Below are 19788 nucleotides of genomic sequence, written 5' to 3' on the forward strand. Positions count from 1 at the left end.
AAATTATTCAACTTAGGTGCTAAATGGCAAAATATATACCATATGAGGCTGCATTAGGCCTAATTTTGCAAGTAACTAACTGGTTGTGACAAAATATATAAAAGAATTTGCAAAGTTTAATGAGGGAACATATACCAAAATATATCACCATTATTTCAGTTTTTCAATGTATATATTTTTGGGGGTGTAATTGAATTGTCTTCATGATTACAATTTCTATTAATTTTACACAAAGCTTAGGTAAGCTACTTTCAACAAAATATTTTATTTCTTCCTTAAAATTCAAATTGACATTCTAATTTACATGTATTAAGGATGCCTACATTTTCCAAGTAATGTTATCTGAAAAGGATGATTACTTTTCTAATCCTCTGTACCATAATTTTAAGTTTTTTGGCATCTTTTAAAAAACTGAACATCTGCATTCTCAGAATTTAACAGAAGTATCCAAAGTAGAACTCTATTTGAGGAAATTGATCAGCTAGCAGTGAGTTTTGTGATCCTGAGTTTTTTTTTTTTTCCTAGTTGGAAAATAATTTGAAGTACACAAAATCTGAAATGTTATGTAAGAAAATGTAAAATATTGTAACATATTTTGTCTTCTAAACATATACAAAATTTATTAGGAGAACTTCTGAATCAAGATTTGTGAAAACTTTTGTGGCTTAAAGATTTCATTAAAATTGTCCTCAATATGATCTATTGGAAGCTATCATTGAATATATTCAGTAAGCTGACCTATGGTACATATGTAAAATCTTTTAAAATTAATTCAAATGACCATAAAATGCTAGCTTGATGCTTTACCATTTTTTAATTCATGTATCTGCATAGATAAATACAGTTTCCTGGTAGGGGAAAAATAATAACACTTGTAAGCCAAAATTTGGGATTGAAGTAAATATATTAATTTTCGTTTCTCAGGATTTAAGTGCTAGTTTTGTTGTTACTGTTTTGTCATAACACAGTAATCCAAAAGGCCTTTTGCCCCTCTTAGTAAATTGGTTACAGTAATGTGTATAGATAATTTGAGATCAGAAGAGCTTTTTAAGTTTTCTGCCAAGGTAGTTTTAAACTTTTAAAAAATATTAATTAAACTGTTACAATAATTAAGTTTTTGTAGTATTAGCGTTTATCCTACCATCTACAAAAAAAAAAAGGTTCTTTAGTCAAAAGATACATCAGCAACTTTTCTGGTTGTACAAAGGTGCTTGAGTCATTGGCACGTGAGATAAATATACCTGCATATTAGTCTTAGGTTCTGATAAAAATGACGTGCAGTTGTGCTGCAATTTTTTTTATTATCAGGACTTGACTGGTGTGTGGACACGTGTGAAGAAAAACAAAATAAAATTTTTAAAAGAAGATCCTTTAAACTAACATAGAGGCCAAGAAACAATATTTTTAAATGAATTATAGAAAGAAAATGATCCTCTTTTTGCAATTGTAACTTTATTTCCCTCCTGTTTCTTTGCTGCACACACAATTGTGACAATTATGATTGATATTTTTGATGCTCCAGTCTTTTATTTTTAGTGTCACTGTGTACACTGATGCTGTGTTTTTATGTGTTTTATGTGTCTTGTGAGAGTTTATGTAGCAGGCTTAGAATTGATTAAATTGTTGACTGAAAAAAGAAATGTACCATCAGGAGACTGACCGCTGGTCAAAGCATGAAATTTACTGTGTCCAAGGAATTTTAAGGTTGTGTGTAGACATCTGTCAACATTATTTATTGATAACAGTGAGATTGGTGAGTAATATATGTTTATAAAGAGACCACTGGAGCATTGGTTATATAGCAAAAACTTGGTGACATGATTAACAGGATATAAAAATCTCTGGCTAAGCCTTGATTTTGAACCCTCCAGTTCCAACATGCTCTGTGTATGTGTTGGTGGTTCATAATCTGAGAGAATAGAGCATGGCCTGGTAAAGCTCATAGAAGAAGGGCAATTCAAGCTGGTGGTCTTTTTGGACCCCTTCTACGTGGCAGACTCAGATTTATGCATATCCTTACTTTAAATGCTTCCTTTATATTGTACCTTTGCCTGCAATTATTTGTAAATTTTTTGTAGATTGTCATTTCGGGTTCTGTGAATCTTCTTTAGTACCATAATTGAATCCTGACTACAACTGATAGAACAACATGCAATGGTGCAATATTTCAAGGCCACTCTTAAACTGGTAAAACTTTATAGCTGAAAGAGGTTTCAGCCACATCTGCCTTACCCCATTCCTTTCAGTGAATAAGAAATTGAAACAACTAATATCTAAATATTGTGACAAAAGTGCAAGCCTTGTTGGACACAAGACTAAAACTAAATCTTCTTCCTGCATTGAGAATAAACCCTTTCAATTCATCACACCAAACCTAAAACTAACAAAATTATACCTAACTTGCATGTGCCATTAATGCTTTCTCAAAGCTAAAGGTATAGAAATAAGCAATTAGCTAATATTAATTGTTATGTTTGCTCATATCAAATTCATAAATTAGCCCTAAATATGCGCCATTTACTTATATAGTTGATATAAGGACATGAGGGGACAACTGCTTTGTACACCTGATTAGTATTTATATAAATATTTTATACATAATTTGTGATTATAATTATCAAATAAATCACATTTAACATGCATTTTATTCAACTGAATGAAGATATGTTATTACCTTTCACTAAAACAAAAACACATATATTAAGATACATCAATGTTTATCATAGATACTATGTATAATAGGATGTTTAATCTTTGTGCCTTAAAGGAATTTATAGCCAAATGGAGGAGGTAATAATTAAAAACTTACATGAACATTATTATTTATTTAACCGGCTTTTTAAATCTTTTGATTTTTTACATGAATTTTCTCTACATATATACCTTTTTAAAAGTATCTGCCAGAAACATATGTAAGATTCATTGATTTAAGGACCACTAACCTCATATCCATCTTTATCTCCGCCGAGTTTGACTTGATATACACTATCATGGCCACATGAGAAACTTAGCTTTGTCTCCCCAAGTTAAATTCAGTGTTCACAACCATGGTACTCATAATCCTTATAATAACTTAAGCACAGAGCAACACTGTTTTCTAACAAGTGTTCATATTCCATAAATACTCCCACTTAGCCTTGTAGAAGGGTTTATTACACAAAAGATAAAAACACTGAAGTGTTTAAGAACTCATATTAAAAAATATGACACCATACGATGAAACTAAGATTATCAATATTAGAAGTTCAAAAATTATACCAACGTATTAAGGTCAGTGACTTGTAAGAATAAATGAATATTTTAAGATATTAGTAAAAACTTGTTACATCTGGAAGGATTAGAAATAAACTCATTTTATTTGAAATATTTTTAAGGTTTTTTTATAGATTTAAATTTTCTTCTTTTGAGTATATTACAGCTGATTTAAATGAAACAGTGAAGCTATTTTATAGTATATGAGTTTTACTATGAAATGCAAATATTGTGCTTTGTTAATCTTTTTAAAACAATTCTGTGTGGTGTCATTTGCCAAACAAATTTAAATAGCTATTGTTTGTGTAGAAAAAATAGAAAATAAAATTTTAACTGCAACAAAAACAAAATCCTCTGCTAATATATATATATATATATACATATATATATATATATTTTTTATTGATCTGAGATAGAGACAGACAGACAGATTTGTTCCACTTATTTATGCATTTTTTGGTTGCTTCTTGTATGTGCCCTGACAAAAGACTGAACCTATACCTTGTTGTATCGTGATGATACTCTAACCAATTGAGCTACCTGGTCAGGACTCTATTAATATTTTTATTTTATCTGCATTTTATTTATATATTTCTAAAATTAAAATCTTCTTATAGCCTGTTATATAACATTAACATTTTGTTTTTATAATATTAATTTTAAATTATTTCATTCAGAGTTTTACTAATACAACAGTATTTTGAAGATTATATAAATATCATTTTAAATACATCGTAAGTTGATCATATCTATTCCTGGTATTAGTCATTTAGTTTTGTGTTCATATTAGTTAAGATAAATAATCTAATCAATTTATTGTGGTTTAACTTTTTCTCACAACCTTATTTTTCTTTTTAGATTCATGAAACAGAAATTATTAATATACAGTCTATGTTCACTTTTATAACTTTTAATATAAATGTTATAAAATTTAAAATTATATATATATAATCTTAAATTCTTATATATACATATATATAGCAAGATATATAAAATATTACTCATTTTCTTTGCTTACCGTCCTTACTACATATTTATTCTTTAAAGTCAAATAAAGAGTGAATAGAATCTCACTGTTTAATTTTTGTATTTCATTACTAATAATGTGATTTCTTTCTTATTGTTTATTTTTATATATTTTTATTTTTAAAGAAATCCATGCATTTTCCATGGAATATTAGTTCATATATATTTTCATTATTTGTAAAAGTTCTTTATTCATTTAAACCATGTCTTGTTTTAGGGTTTAAATTTAAAACAACACAACAACACAATACATTCCACTAACGCTTCATTGTCACAAAGACTGAAAATTAAGCAAAAAAATAAGAAAATCTAATGAAATAAAATTATAACAAAACAGTAGAGTTAATAAAACAAATTTTGACAAACACTTATAAAGAAGCAGATAGTTAAGTAGAAAGATGGAGATAGATAAATATTAAATGGTATTACAGTGGGACCTCAGTTCTTGAACTTAATTCATTCGAGAAGGCTGTTCAAGAAGCAATTTGTTTGAAAACCAGATCATACTTATACTCATACATTCTCTCATTTGTTTGTCATCCAAGGGACATGTGACTGATTATACAGATACCAGCATGAAAGGGTTGTCATAAAGTTTTATTTGACAACCAGGACACTTTTTCCATGAACAACTTGGTCGAGAACTGAATTGTTTGAGATGGAAGATGTTCAAGAACTGAGGTTTGGCTCTAATAAGAAAGCTAAAGTGACTATTTTAATATTACACCAAGTATTATTTTGGGAAAAGACACTACAATAACAGACATATTACATTTAACAAATGTGTGTTCATTAAGAAGAAACAATTACATGTATGTATATATGTACATATACTCGTACTCTTATAATGTATATTCAAAATAAGTGAAGTATATGTAACTGACACAAATCAAAGGAAAATAAGTAATGCAAAATTGTATTTGGTGATTTCAACATTTTTTCTCAGTAATTAGTTGAAGAAGCAGTTAAGAAAAAAATCACACTAAAATATAGAACACTTAACAACCTTACCAACAAACTTGTATATAAAATATAGTATCTTGTTTTATTATCCACTACAAAAATCTCTTTATACTAATTGGTTTGTCAATTTACATTTAATACAATGATCAATAAAGTTATTCTCCATAGATAAATTTAAATATATCAAGTTTTGATTTGTTTTCTATTTATCTGATCTCTTCTGTTTCTTATTTCTTCATTCCCTACTTTGTATTAGTTGAGTAGTTTTTGGTGTTTCATTTCATCGCCTTAACTAAATATAGTGTTTTGCTTTTTTATTAATAGTCACTCGAGTTTAAAGTATGACTCTAACTTATCACAGTCTAGATTAAATTTATATCAGTTCATGTGTAATTTGGAACATAACACTTACGTTACAATATTGTATTTGCACTTTCCCACACTTTGTCCCCAGGGGTTTTTGTGTTGGTCTCAGCCTATTCACAGCAGTGCTATCAACTCAGAATGACTGGGGTGCTCCCCAGGGCCCATGCTCCTTGTGCAAGCCCCATGGACATTTTCTCAACCAGAATCTATTCTGTGAATGCACCAGGACTTGTGGTTCTTACTGGGATTGCAAGATGACCCTGAGCAACAACTATCAAGGAAATTTGAAAAAACATAGTTTATTACTCACAGGCCCTGGAGGGAACATGACATACTCGAGGGCCACCCAGAAAGGTGGAAGGTAGAGACAGAGAGTGCTGACAGGTGTTGGGCACTGGCTCTGTGAAGACACGAGGCAGAGTGCCCAGGGCTTCCCAGCGCCTTTCGACTCTGTCCATTTTTCTTTCATCTTTTTCTCTCTCTTCCTAGACTCAGTACTCTCTATCGTGCTGTCTTCAACTTTGCTAATTCTTTCTTCAGACTGCCCAATTCTACCTTTGAATCTCCCTAGTAAATTTTTTATTTTAATTATGTATATGTTAGCTTTTTAAAATATTTCCCCTTTGTTCATACATTATTTTATCTTTTATTTTTACTCTCTTCATATATTTCTTTTGACAAGAAAAAAACACTTTAAATGTCGTAAATTAAATTACAGTGGGCCAGGCAGTAGGCGAAAGAGACAAGTAAAATACTCAGTTAATAGGTATGATGAAACTAAGTAACAGAGGGCTATTCACATTGCTGAATGTTTGTTGAAACTTTGAATCAACTTCCAGGCAACTCGGAAAATGAAAAACAGCCATAACCAGATGCCACTCCACCCTGCGTAGGTATGAAATGTCCAGACTGTTGCCCACAACCATTACGAACATAAATCTTTTCTTTTTGACTATGCACCTATCCTAAAATTACCTGCATTTTACCTATTACCTATAGTCAACATAAATCCTTTTTAAAATAACTTACACCTTTTTTCCCAAGCTTGTTTTATTAAAGAGCTCTAACAGCTCCAGGGTGGCAACTATGTTCATTTTCCATTGAGTTCTCCAATTGGTGGTCTGGATTGTATGTCTCAGGACATGGTTCTTTTTCTGGCTAGCATATGGCTCAATAAACTCTTTTTGTTTTTGTTTTTGTTTTCCAGAAAAGCTATTATCAAAAAAGTTTTGTTGTTGTTGTTTAATGGTTCTTTGAGCATCTTTAACCAAGTTCTTTTAAAGTGTTTATCTATTTGCCATCAGATCTTTTTCAAGTAAAGTTTCTGTTAATTATATATTTTTTCCTTTTGAATGAGCCATACTTTTCTAATTCTTTCTGGTTTTTTTTTCTTCTGTTTGTTTTAGAAATTTTTGTTGAAAAATGGACATTTGAATATGATAATGCAGTAACTCTGGAAATTATATTGTTTTTCCAAGGGTTTTCTCTCTTTTTTCATAGTTGTGCTGAGGATTAGCCTGAGGTATAGATTTAAGGTTTTCTTAAGTCTTCCCTGAGCCTTTTCCTGGTCACTTTCTGACTTGTCCCACATATGCAATTGTCTTTTTTAATATCCTAATGTTTAATGTCTGATTCCCAAAAAGGCAAAAATACAAAATAAAGAGTGGGGACTGACTCTCTAAGTTCTCTGAATATTATTTTAGGCAGGGGAAGAGGGTCTTAAAATAACTGGGTAAGGGTAGGGGAGGAAAAGTTGCCACAGCAATGAACATAATCCTTTCTGTCTGCACTTCTCCACCTCTCCTTCCCCATTTCCTGGGGGGAGTTCCTACCATTGCATTATCAGAGGCCAAATTTGGAGTTTTTATAGCCAGGAAGTATTTACAAAACTAAGCTATCTAATGTTTTAAAATATCACAAGTAGAACAGCTTATCTTTTATGAACTACTTATCTGAACAATAGATTGTAGAGAGTGTGATTGATTATAAGGGACATCAAATATTATTTCTTGTTTTTGAGAGATATTTTAAAAGTATTTTGCAGTTTATATTCCTCATCTATAGGATTGGAAAAATAATGTATCTTTAAATAATTCTATATAATTAAATTATCTAAAACCTACAAATCCCTAGAGAAATGTAAAATATGGTTTTGTTTTGTTTTGTTTTGTTTTTGAATCTTCCTTATAAACCAGTATAGATTGTATATTGAAGAAAATAAATAAAATAAAATAAAAAACAATTTACCATTTTCTGGAAAATTAGAACAATGTTTATAATTTTGTATTTATAGGATATTAATTATTTTTCATTTAAATGTCTGTTAGATACCAACATCTGATGAAAGTGTATCCTAATTATTCATTTGTTTTTCTAAATATTCATAAAGCTAGGTATATTTACTCATTTGTTTTCTAAAACTATCCATAGAGTTTGAAGTTGATGTAGATTTTGAAACATAATGGGTAAATCATTTAACACATCTTATCATTCATCCATTTTCCTTATCAGGACAAAGAGTTGGACAACAATGAACACTTCAAGATTCTTCAAATCCTATGGATAAAAGCTAATGGAGTGAAAAATGTGATCCTATTAATCTCATAATTTGAGAATTAATGATATAATGACTCATGTTGAATAAATTATGTCAAATAGTTGATAGAGTTGACTATACATGAGTTGAATGTGGCAAAGTGAGTAAAACATTTACTTAATGTATGAAAAATATCACAATATATTTTGAAGACTAAAAATTAAATTAAAGATAATAACTGCAATATTATTCCGTTCGTTGGCAGCCGTCCGTCTCGAGAGACGATGGTGTAGCTTCTTAAGAGTCTATCTGCACCGCCGAGAATGGCTGTGCAGTCCGACTCGGGAGTGACATCGTATCTGTCTCCTCCCGTGTTGAATCGACATCTTGCGATGACGCTGAAGCTACAGAGCCTGGGCAGGGTGATATGGAGGGTCTGCTGTTGCCCATGCAGCAGACCCCCCCTCTCTTCGCAGCTGAAGGATCCAAGGGAAAGACGGAGTCAATACAGCTTGGCTTCAGGTGCGCCGCAGGAGTTGCCGGTGTTGACTACAACGTCAAACCGCCTTAGGGACTCCGGCTCCGGATTTTCTGTCAGGGTTTACTCCCTTAGCCTTTCCCCTGAAGAGGTATGCCGCAAGGCAGCGGAGGTTTTTTGGAGTCAGAGTTTTCCTTCTCTGATGTACCCTGACTGGAAGATCGAACCAGCGACACTTAGCTCGCAGGCCGACGCTCAATCCACTGAGCTAAACCAGCCAGGGCTTCTGCAATATTATGATGTTGTAAATTTTTATAGTGTTTTTTCTTCTGTCAGTTGTTTCACAAAACCAACTAATATAGAATTATATGCCATCAGATTAGTCTAACTCTGGAGTAGACAATCACTAATTGAAACAGTTACCAAAAAAAGTGTACTACTTTCATTTACTGTAAATTATAAAGAACATTATAAATGAGAATATTTTAATTCATAGTAGGATTACAAGACCAAAAATAGTAACTTCTGTAAGCACACAGAAAGCATGAAATAAAGGAAAGATATCAATAGGGAAGAAACAACATGAATTTTTTCTAGGCCTCTCTTATAGGTAAAGTCTAGCATAGAAAACTAGTTAAATTAGATGACTAACTGTGAGTAATGGAGATAGGAGTCCTCAGGAAAAGAGAGGTGACATTGAGGGAATTGCTTTAATTCTATGAATTTGTGATTTTTAGAGACATACATTTTACTAATAAAACCAATGTTTCTCTTATAGTGTTTAGATAAAATCTGTATGTTTTTTATTTTTTTAGTATATAGCCTGATTAAAACACCACAGAAATGAAGACTTACCTGTAGAACAATTAAATGAAAGAATGAAAAATAAATAATAAAGGGAAAGAGAAAAAGACAAGAGTGGTAACAGAAAATAAAGAAAAAAAGGAGGCAGTAATGGCAGTCACAGCATTAATCAAATATTTGTTTTACAATAACTGATGTAAGTGGTCAGGGAAATATTCATAAATATAAATATTTTCAGAATGATAATAACTTAAGAGCAGCAACATATTTATAGCCATGTAGACCATAACTTGTAAAGATCTGAACAATATTTTTAGTACATGATTTATTTGGATTTTTATCCTAACTTTATCTTTAATTTTGTGTATCTTTCCATATTTTTAATAATACCTAATATATACATAATGTATACACATAAAAGACATTGCTTCTCTCTTGGAAATACCAGAATGTGTTTTATTTTCTATATATATGGTATTCTTAAATTATATTAAACACAATGCAAAAAATAAATTAAACTTTTAGCTCAATTTATTTTAACTACATTTTTCCTATTTAGGCTTTCCTTTAAAATATCTCCATTCAATATGACAATTTTCTTTAGTGTTTTGAATCTTACTAAATTCCAAATCTTCTTACATTCTGATAATGCCAAACTTATGACACAGATCTAACAGGCTTATTAATTTTGTTTATCAAACATTGTAATTGAAAATACTTGATAATTTTCTTAATCTATGCTAAAATATTTATCATTAATATTTTATTTTATCCTAATACTTTAAAAATATTGAACTCAAATGAAAAAATAAACTTGTGTAATGTAATTGTGAGTACTGTTGCAATAGGTAATTAAGCATCTGTTTTTAAAAAGCAATAAGAAAAATTACATAAAATAAGGCCTATAGCTAAGAGAGTATTATTTTAAATCAATTATTCTCTGAAACACAGGAAGCTGTTTTTCAGAAATTATAACAAAGCAAACTGCTGGTAATCATCCTACTGTATATCCATTTCTCAAAATAGTACAAACACTTTCACACACAGATGCAAAAGCCAATTCATTCATTATACAATGCCCCTAAGGCATAGATTTCCTCCAAGTGAGATTCACATTTCTCTTTTGCAAATAAAAATCAATTTCAAAAGTAAGGAGAAATGCTGAGCAACAGCATTTCAGTTGCTTTAAGCATATATATCGACTACACAGTGTATAAATACATGGATAGCTGAATACCATTTATACTTGTAATATAAAGAATTGCACAGATATTTTTCACTGAATGTTTAAATGCACATTTGCTATAGCATTCATTGTGTACCGTAACCATGTATTGCAAGTAAATTATATACAATAAAATACTGTAAGCTTTTCAAATAATAATTATTCAGATTATTTTTATTTAAGTGTAAGTGTGCTATGAAAATGCATGATTTCTTGAGATGGCATGTTATAATGAATCCTTAAGTTACATAATCTTCAAAATGTCTCAAATCACTCTGCTTAAGCCTAACACTTCCATATAAGCACATTGTTCTCTTAACAGTAAAACAATGTATTACTTTAACACCTGTTGGCAATTATTATAATTTATCTATTATAGCTTCACAGATATAAACCTAATTCAGAAAAAAAAATGTAATTACTGTTTAAGTATATGGACAAAGTTGGGAAACGAAAGCAAGCTCAGTAGAAGATGAATGTTGCAGTTTGGTCATGCCCTCAGCAGTGCCCCGCACGGTCAGGAACCCTGCACTCACAGTCAGTTGGACGGCTTACCAGAAGGCCCTTTACTGATGGATGTACCTTGTTTATCTGCTCAGTTGGATGACTCAATTCTTAACATAGTGAAAAGCCACATTTTTAAACATGAAAAGGTAGCATCTTGCTCATCAGTACAGAGAGAAGGACTGGAGGAACCTCAAGGCATCATTATGCAACAGTGTAAGGTGAATGACAATTTTACATCCTAAGATTGCAGACTTTAATTCCATAAATGCACTTTAAATCATTCTGAGGATGTATATGTAGGTTCTGAAGTGGAATTGATAGTATTACACATAGACCCCAATGTTGATGATCAGTTCTGTCTGTACCCAAGGAGACGATGGACATGAGTGGAGTTCTTGGAGCGTCCTATAGATAGGTCATTCCACTTTGGTTCCTCGTGAATGGACAGCTAGCTTTAAGGGGTACAGCCTAAGAAGTTGAAGAAAACAGCACTCCTGAATGATTCAGAATCCTCTGGTGTTCTCTATGCCAGCTGATCCAACCTACTTCTGTGAGCAGACATTGATGTTCAGAGTTAAAACTGTGGGACAACCAGATAAAAGACGGTCTATGCACAGAAAAACAGAATGGAAAAGACTCTCTTCAGTGGGACCAAGCAGTGTGCATTAGTACAAATGGTGCAGCTTTTGTAAATGGAAAAGAAATGATTAATCAGTTACGAACTATTACTTCTGGATCCACTGTCACATTTGACATTGACACTGTGTCTCTACAATCCACCAAGAATAACAAAGACAGAAACTTCAAGCTTTCAGTAGCTATTAGTTCAAATGACAGAGAAGTGGGTTTTGATAGATTATTTGATTAATCTGTGATTCTCTTTACTTTGGAGGCTTACTTTTCTATCCTTAATAGAAAATGTTGATGTTCTAAATTTTTGTATGATGAGTTTTGGTTTTCAGGGTTTTAATATAACTGTCGTTAGCCCAGTTTAGTTGTAATTGACTTTAAAAAACTGTTGAATTCATCTCTCAGTTAAAGCATTGAAAATGGAAATTGTTTAATGGATTTATTTTAGAATATTTTGCCAATAAGACTTGAATATTGTAGACAGAATCATAATGCAGTCATTTTTATTATTGGCCTACTGTTATTTAAAATATCACATCACAATAACAATAAAATTGGCTTTTAAAATACAAGGAGATGCAGTTAGCCAAGATTTTGAAGCGGCACAAGCGCCCATTAGTAGATAGGTGGATTACAAAAAGCTGTGGCACATTTACACAATAAGATGCTACTAAGCCAAAAAATATGGAAATCTTAAGTTTTGCAGCATCATAGATGGACCTGAAGAAGATTAAACTAAGTGAAATAAGCCAGTCAGAAAAAACCATATGATTTCACTATAGTGGAATCTAATGAACAAAACAAACAAACAAACAAACAAAAAATAGAAACAGACTCATAAATATAGAGAATAAATTGACAGCTCTTAGATGGAAGGGGATTGGGGGACTGGGTGAAAAATGTGAAGGGATTAAGTAAAAAGAAAAAAGTAGGAAACCTCATAAACACAAATAACAGTATGGTGATTATCAGAGAGAAAGGGAGGTAAGGGAGGTAGGGGAGGGTAAAGGGGAGATAAATGGTGGAAAAAGAAGACTTAACTGAGTGGTGAACATGCAATATAATATTTAGATGATGTATTATAAAGTTGTACACCTGAAACCCATTTAATTTTATTAGCCAATGTCACCCTAATAAATTCAAGAAAATTTAAAGTAAATAAATAAAATATGAGGAGATACAGAAAGCCTATACCCTTCCTCTGTGTTCTTTAAAATTGGTTATTAGAGCAGAAAAACTCAATGTAGCATTATTTGTATTAAATCTCCATCTTTTAATGATCCAAAGCCGTGTGAAACTTCAGAATAAAACAACAGGAATAGGCCAGATAGAAGCCCGAGTTCTGTAATACACATTCACTTGCATGCTTTTCACATGAGTGTTGAATATGCTCTCCATATTCAGCTATCTGTGAGGAGTATTGAATTTTATCTCATGTTCAGTATCTTACAGTTCTAAAACATGATAATTTTTGCACATTGGTTATTACTGAGCAAAAATAGACAAAGTATTTTCTTTGTTCTTTTCTAACAATTTGAATCATATTAAGTTAGAGAATTTTTACAGGATAAAACTACTTGAAGAAGTAGTGTGCATAGAAGTGTTAGCCATTTCACATGTATGTAATATAGACATGTGATACCTGGAACCTGGCCAATGCTGGTAGACTGGCACCCAGAGTGTGAATGGAAGTAGAGGAGACAGGTTGCAAGGGCAGTGTCCTGTTGCCTGGGTAACCAGGCTAGCACAAGCTTGAGCACAGATCCGCCAGCCCTGCGTAAGACACAGTGGGAGGAAGTCATTGCACTGAGCGTGCACAAGGCTAGTGAGGGTGACTGGTTAAGGGAACAGCTCTCCTACTCCCTTCCCAGCTAATGAAGACCTGTCATTCTAGCCTGGGAAAAGATGGGATAGGTTGGGAGGGCTAAACCTTCCAGAAGTGCACGGAATTTTGAGCACCTGGCCTGGCCCACATGAGTAGCTTGTATAAACCGGGGTCAGGCAGAGACTGGCTTTCTCCCGGACTCACCATGCAGACGTGAAGGCTGGTGCTTTGCAAGATTGGTGAGCCCTGGATACCATGAGGCCAGTGGCAGCACCAGCCCCACATGCTGGTCCCCATGAAGGAGCCTAAGACCAACTGCAATCTGAAACAAGCCAAGCCACCTGGATGATGGTGCTGCAGCCACCAGTGTTTCCCAAAGGACAGTATTTTTAAATGGGAGAAGGAACTCCGGAAGTGGAGTTGCACTAGCCTAGAATAGGGTGGCTGGCTTTTCCTCTCGGTTTTCTGGAGGGGGTGGGCTTTGAGGCAGGAGTCTGCCATCCTCCCAAATCATACAGCTTTTGAATACAACACCTTTTCTCTTTTCTCACTAAACCTCTGTCTCTGGAATTTGCCTACATGGGTGGCAGTGGGCAGCCAAACCCCACTTTCGTCCTGTAAAACATGTGCATATCCAGTTGTAATGATATATGTATTACTATTTTTAGGTTATTAGCTGAAGTCCAGTTTAATGTCAGTTTTTTAATTCTATAATACATCATTGTGTTGTGTATTCACCGCCCCAAGTCAAGTCTCCTTCCATCAACATTTATACCCTTTTACCCTTTCACCTCTCCCGCCACCCTCCTTTTCCTCTGGTAATAACCATACTGTTCCATTCGGTGGTCTGTGTCCATGAGTTCTTTTTTGTTTGTTTGTTTGTTTTTTTTTTTTGCTTATTCTCTTTACCTTTTTCACCCAGCCCGCTAATTCCATCCCCTCTAGGAGCTATCAGTCTGTTCTCTGAATTTATGAACCTGTTTCAATTTTTTTGTTAGTTTATTTTATTCATTACATTCTACATATATGTGAAATCCTATGGCACTTGCCTTTTCTCTGACTGACATATTTCACTTAGCATAATACTCTCCGGGTCCATCTATGCTGACACAAAGGGTAAAAGTTCATTCCTTTTTATGGCCTGGTACTATTCCATTGTGTAAATCTTTGTATATCCACTCGTCTACTGAAGGGTATATGGGCTGCTTCCAAATCTTGCTACGGTAAATAACTAATGTCAGTTTTATAAATGATCCTTTAGTGGACCAAACAAATATGAGATAAATACTTGACTTATTGTTTTAAAACTTAAATTTGTGTAAAACATTTATTTAAAAGTTCAGTTAGAATGTAAAAATGATTATTTTAGCTTGCTTTATACCAGCTTAGATATTTTACTTAATGTGATTATTTTTCAATTTTAACAGTAGAAAAGTAGAAAAGCAAGTCTGATATTTTTGTTAGACAATTTATTTAAGGATTTAAGTTCCCTGTTAGACAATCGTGACCTTTTCCTCTCGCATATGAGTGTGTGTGCATATGTGTGTGTATGCGTGTATGTGTGTGTGTTTTACTAAACAAGATGTGTTAGACCATAGATGCTTTGTCCAGCTATCAAAAATAAAAATAAAAAACTAAAGGTTAAAAAACAGATGAACGTTGCAGTTTTATTAAAGGTTAATGTTCTCAGTGTGTAACTTAATTCATACAAATAGCACTATCTAGACAGTAAGTAGAAGATTTTTGATAGCTTCTTCCTGGGGAGCATGCATCCCTTTCACACAATTTTCAGCTACATATTGTAAAGCACATACAAATTACCAGTATTAAACTGGGAGTTAAACACAATTTTCATATTATTTCAAGTGATAACATTCTCTCTTTTTGGGTGTTAGAATAGATGAACAAGAATAGTACATAATGCCACACAGTTATTGGTAGTCTTAAGGGGTGATTCATGTATAAGGGAGTCTAGATTCTGAGACCTACTTGTTTTCTTGGAAACCTAGAACAGAACACATAGAAAGAAGTTGTCTGTACATGTAGGCTGCAATACTTCTTGTTCCAGTAAGTTTAATGTTTAGTTATATACTTCTAATTATTATATTTTATATGCATTTTCTTCTGGGCACATTTAAAGTAGATAAAAGAAAAGTAGAGTAACTGCAAAATAAATAAATTTCTCTTTGGTTCCTCATTCTTAGTTTTATCAAATATTTTGAAGACAGAAATAATTTATTAATAATTTAAAGTACTGAGGAATTATGTTGTAATAAATACATTTTAAACTTTACTGCATATTCACTGAATATATTACTCTATAACCTTGGCAAAGTTAAAAAATCTTTCAGCTTCAGATTTATATATATGACACTTAGCTCGCAGGCTGACGCTCAATCCACTGAGCGATCTTCCAGTCAGGGCACATCAGAGAAGGAAAACTCTGACTCCAAAAAAACCTCCGCTGCCTTGCGGCATACCTCTTCAGGGGAAAGGCTAAGGGAGTAAACCCCGACAGAAAATCCGGAGCCGGAGTCCCTAAGGCGGTTTGACGTTGTAGTCAACACCGGCAACTCCTGCGGCGCACCTGAAGCCAAGCTGTATTGACTCCGTCTTTCCCTTGGACCCTTCAGCTGCGAAGAGAGGGGGGGTCTGCTGCATGGGCAACAGCAGACCCTCCATATCACCCTGCCCAGGCTTTGTAGCTTCATCGCAAGATGTCGATTCAACACGGGAGGAGACAGATACCATGTCACTCCCGAGTCGGACTGCACAGCCATTCTCGGCGGTGCAGATAGACTCTTAAGAAGCTACACCATCGTCTCTCAAGACGGACGGCTGCCGATGATATATATATATATATATATATATATATATATATATATATATATCATTAATGGCTTTTCATTCAAAGGATGCTTTTGGAGATAAAACACGCAAATTATAAAAGCCTGACACATATATCTGTATCCATTAAAAACATAACTGCTTGCATAGGTAAAAACCATAGATTTCAATATAATTTTTCTGGTGATAGGACATTTGACCCCTGTCTAAAGAAGTACTCTTCTTTTAAACTACAAGAACAACTTTTGAAACTCTATGGCAATATAAAAGTTTTAAAACCAAATTTGGGACTATACTCAACCTTTTACTCCTGTAATTCTTATGCCAAATAATAATTAAAATCAACTGAAATGTATTGATTGTTTACAGTATCAAATTTCATTTTTCTTTTCTTTATTAAAATGACATTTCATCTTCCATTATCATGTAATTGACCTCTTTTACTCTTTACTAACTCCCCCACCTTCCTTCCCTCTGATAATCACCATATTATTTTATGTGTCTATGAGTTTCAGTTCTATATTCCACATATGGGTGAAATCATATGGTCCTTAGCCTTTTCTTTCTGACTTATTTCCTTAGCATAATATTCTCAAGGTCCATCCATGTTGTCACAAATGGCAGTATTTTACCTTCTCTTATGGTCAAGGAATAGCCCATTGTATATATGTATCATATCTTCTTTATCTAGTTGTCTATTAAAGACACTTTGGTTGTTTCCATGTCTTGGCCACCATGAATAATACTACAATGAACATAGAATTGCATATATCTTTGTGAATAAAGATTTTCAAATTTTTCAGGGTAAAGAACCAAAAGAAAGGTTGTTGGGTCATATATTAACTGTATTATAAATTTTTTGAGAAAACTCCATACTGCTTTCCATAGTGGCTATACAAGTTTACATTCCCATCAGCATGGATGAGGGTTCCTTTTTCTCCCCAGCATCCCCAACACTTTGGGTGGCAGGCACACAATGCAATATAATGATTATGTATCATAGAAATGTAGCTTTGAAACCTATATAATCATATTAACCAATGCTACCTCAATAAATTTAATTAAAGATTAATTTAAAATAAAGTACAAATTGGTAGTTTTAGAATAATCACAGGGACATAAAGTACAGCATAGGGAATGTAGTCAATAATATTGTAATAACTATGAATGGCATCAGATGGGTACTAGATTTATTGGGGTGATCACCTAGCAAGTTATATAATGTCTAATCACTGTGTTTTACACCTGAAAGTAGTATAATATTGTACATAAACTGTAATTAAAAAAGAAAATATTTAAAGTCTAAATAAGTAAATAGAAAATTACAGTTCAGAAGAACGATAAAGGAGACTTCCAGTCAAGATGGGCACCTAGGTAAACACAGCACACCTCCTCGCACAACCACATCAAAATTACAATTGAACTATAGAACCGTTACTCAGAACCATCAGAAATTGAGTTGACTGGAACTCTGACAACTATGGAATTAAAGAAATCATATCCAACCAGACTGACAGGAGGGGCAGAGATGCAGAAACATGGAACAGGCTGATCTCACACCCACACGTGCTTGGTAAAAATTGGGAAGGATATCTTGGTAGTGAGCACTCCCAGCCCCATATTAGGCCCCCCAGCCCAGGGTTCAAGTGCCAGGGAGATAAGTCCCCATAACTTCTGACTGTAACCAATGGGGTTTGAGTTGGTGGAAAAAACTTCTGGAGTCCCAAACAGTTCTTCTTAAAGGGTCTGCACATGGACTTACTCAAACTCCCTCCCTCTGAGTTTCAGCATTGAGGTAGCAGCTTGAAAGGCACCAGTGGCATACAGGGAGAAACTAAAGTATCCGGCATCAAGGTGAAAGTTGGGGGACAGAACTGCAGGTAGAGGCCATTGTTCCTCGTGTGAGCCTTCCCCCAACAAAGCCACAGAGCTGGCAGGTGGGTATCATATTGAGACTCGATCAACCTGGCTCACACTGTTTGTCCTGACCTGGTGATTCCCTCTATCTTACCCAACTTATGAGCCAACCCAAGTTGTTAACACTGGCTTTTCCATATGAAATGCTTGTCTTGGTTTATGCTTTAGATCTTCCTAATTCCTCTCAAACTGCCAACAGCCAGGCTTGATGTGTCCCCAGCCCCCTAAATCTTTTGGTAAGTGATCCCAGCCTGACATTAGCAGCATCTGACCTTGGTTTACAGCCTGGCCTTGCTTGGACACCTCCAAGCCCAACACAAGTAATGGCCAACTGAAGATCACTTTATACCTCATGCCAAGTGGGCCTCAGACAAAACACAGGTGTGGCTGACCTTGGCCTGCACCACCCAGGAAAACCCATAGCTTACACACACACACAGTGGACAGCTACGGACCATGTCAGAGCACCACTACCCAACACCTCCACAAGCAACATGCTCAAGGGGTGTTTAATGGGCTCCAGGGCCCTGCTGAAGTAAGTTCTGCTCTGTGGACTGGGCCCCTGCACAGCTGATCCTCCAAGGAAGGTAGAGATTGGTGGTCAGTGGTCACAGCCAGTCCTTGCAGCTGACTGGCCTGGATTAATCCTTTTGACCTACCAACAGCAATCAAGGCTCAACTACAAGGGGAGAGTGTACTCAGCCCACACAAAGTGCGTACCTTGAGTACCAGTTTGGGTGGTAGGGGAGGCTGTGCTACTGGATCCTATAGGACACCCACTACATTAGGCCATGCTACCAAGACAAGAAGTCGTAGTAGTTCTACCAAATACATAGAAACAAACAGGGAAGCTCCCACAATGAGGAGACAAAGAAATATGGCACAGATGAAAGAACAGAACAAATCTCCAAAAAATAATTTTTAAAAAAAGGAGATAAGCAATTTCTCAGATGTAGAGTTCAAAACATTGGTTATAAGGATGCTAAGTGAACTTAGTGAAAAAAGATCCAGTCAGAAATAAATAATAATTTACAGGGAATCAACAATATAGTAGACAAAGCAAAAAATTAAATAAATGATTTGGAACAAAAGGAAGCAAAAAACAACCAATCAGAACATTTTAAAAAATCAAAATAAATAACTAAATAAATGAAGATAGTGTAAGGAGCCTCTGGGACAACTTCAAGTGTCTCAACATTTGCATTATAGGGTTGCTGGAAGGAGAAGAGAAAGAGCAAAAATTTGGAAACCTATTTAAAAAAATAATGAAAGAAAACTTCCTTAATTAGGTAAATGAAATAGACATACAAGTCCAGGAAGCACATAATATCCAGAAAAATTAAATGCAAAGAGGACCACACCAAGACACATCATAATTAAAATGCCGAAGGTTAAAGAACAAGAGAGAATCT

General features: G+C 33.9%; 1 non-coding gene and 1 pseudogene across 1 annotated transcript; both read left to right on the plus strand.

Annotated features, from left to right (window-relative positions):
• Positions 1-1095: 1095 nt before the first annotated feature.
• LOC150020818 (small nucleolar RNA SNORA53) lies at positions 1096-1331 on the plus strand. Its single transcript, XR_016513762.1, has one exon. It is a non-coding gene; the product is annotated as a small nucleolar RNA SNORA53 (small nucleolar RNA).
• A 9795-nt stretch (positions 1332-11126) lies between these two features.
• Positions 11127-12090, plus strand: LOC150020819 (cytokine receptor-like factor 3 pseudogene; annotated as a pseudogene).
• The last annotated feature ends 7698 nt before the right edge of the window (positions 12091-19788 follow it).

The sequence above is a fragment of the Furipterus horrens genome, unplaced genomic scaffold (assembly GCF_987537825.1).
Source record: "Furipterus horrens unplaced genomic scaffold, mFurHor1.1.pri manual_scaffold_1, whole genome shotgun sequence".
NCBI lineage: Eukaryota > Metazoa > Chordata > Mammalia > Chiroptera > Furipteridae > Furipterus > Furipterus horrens.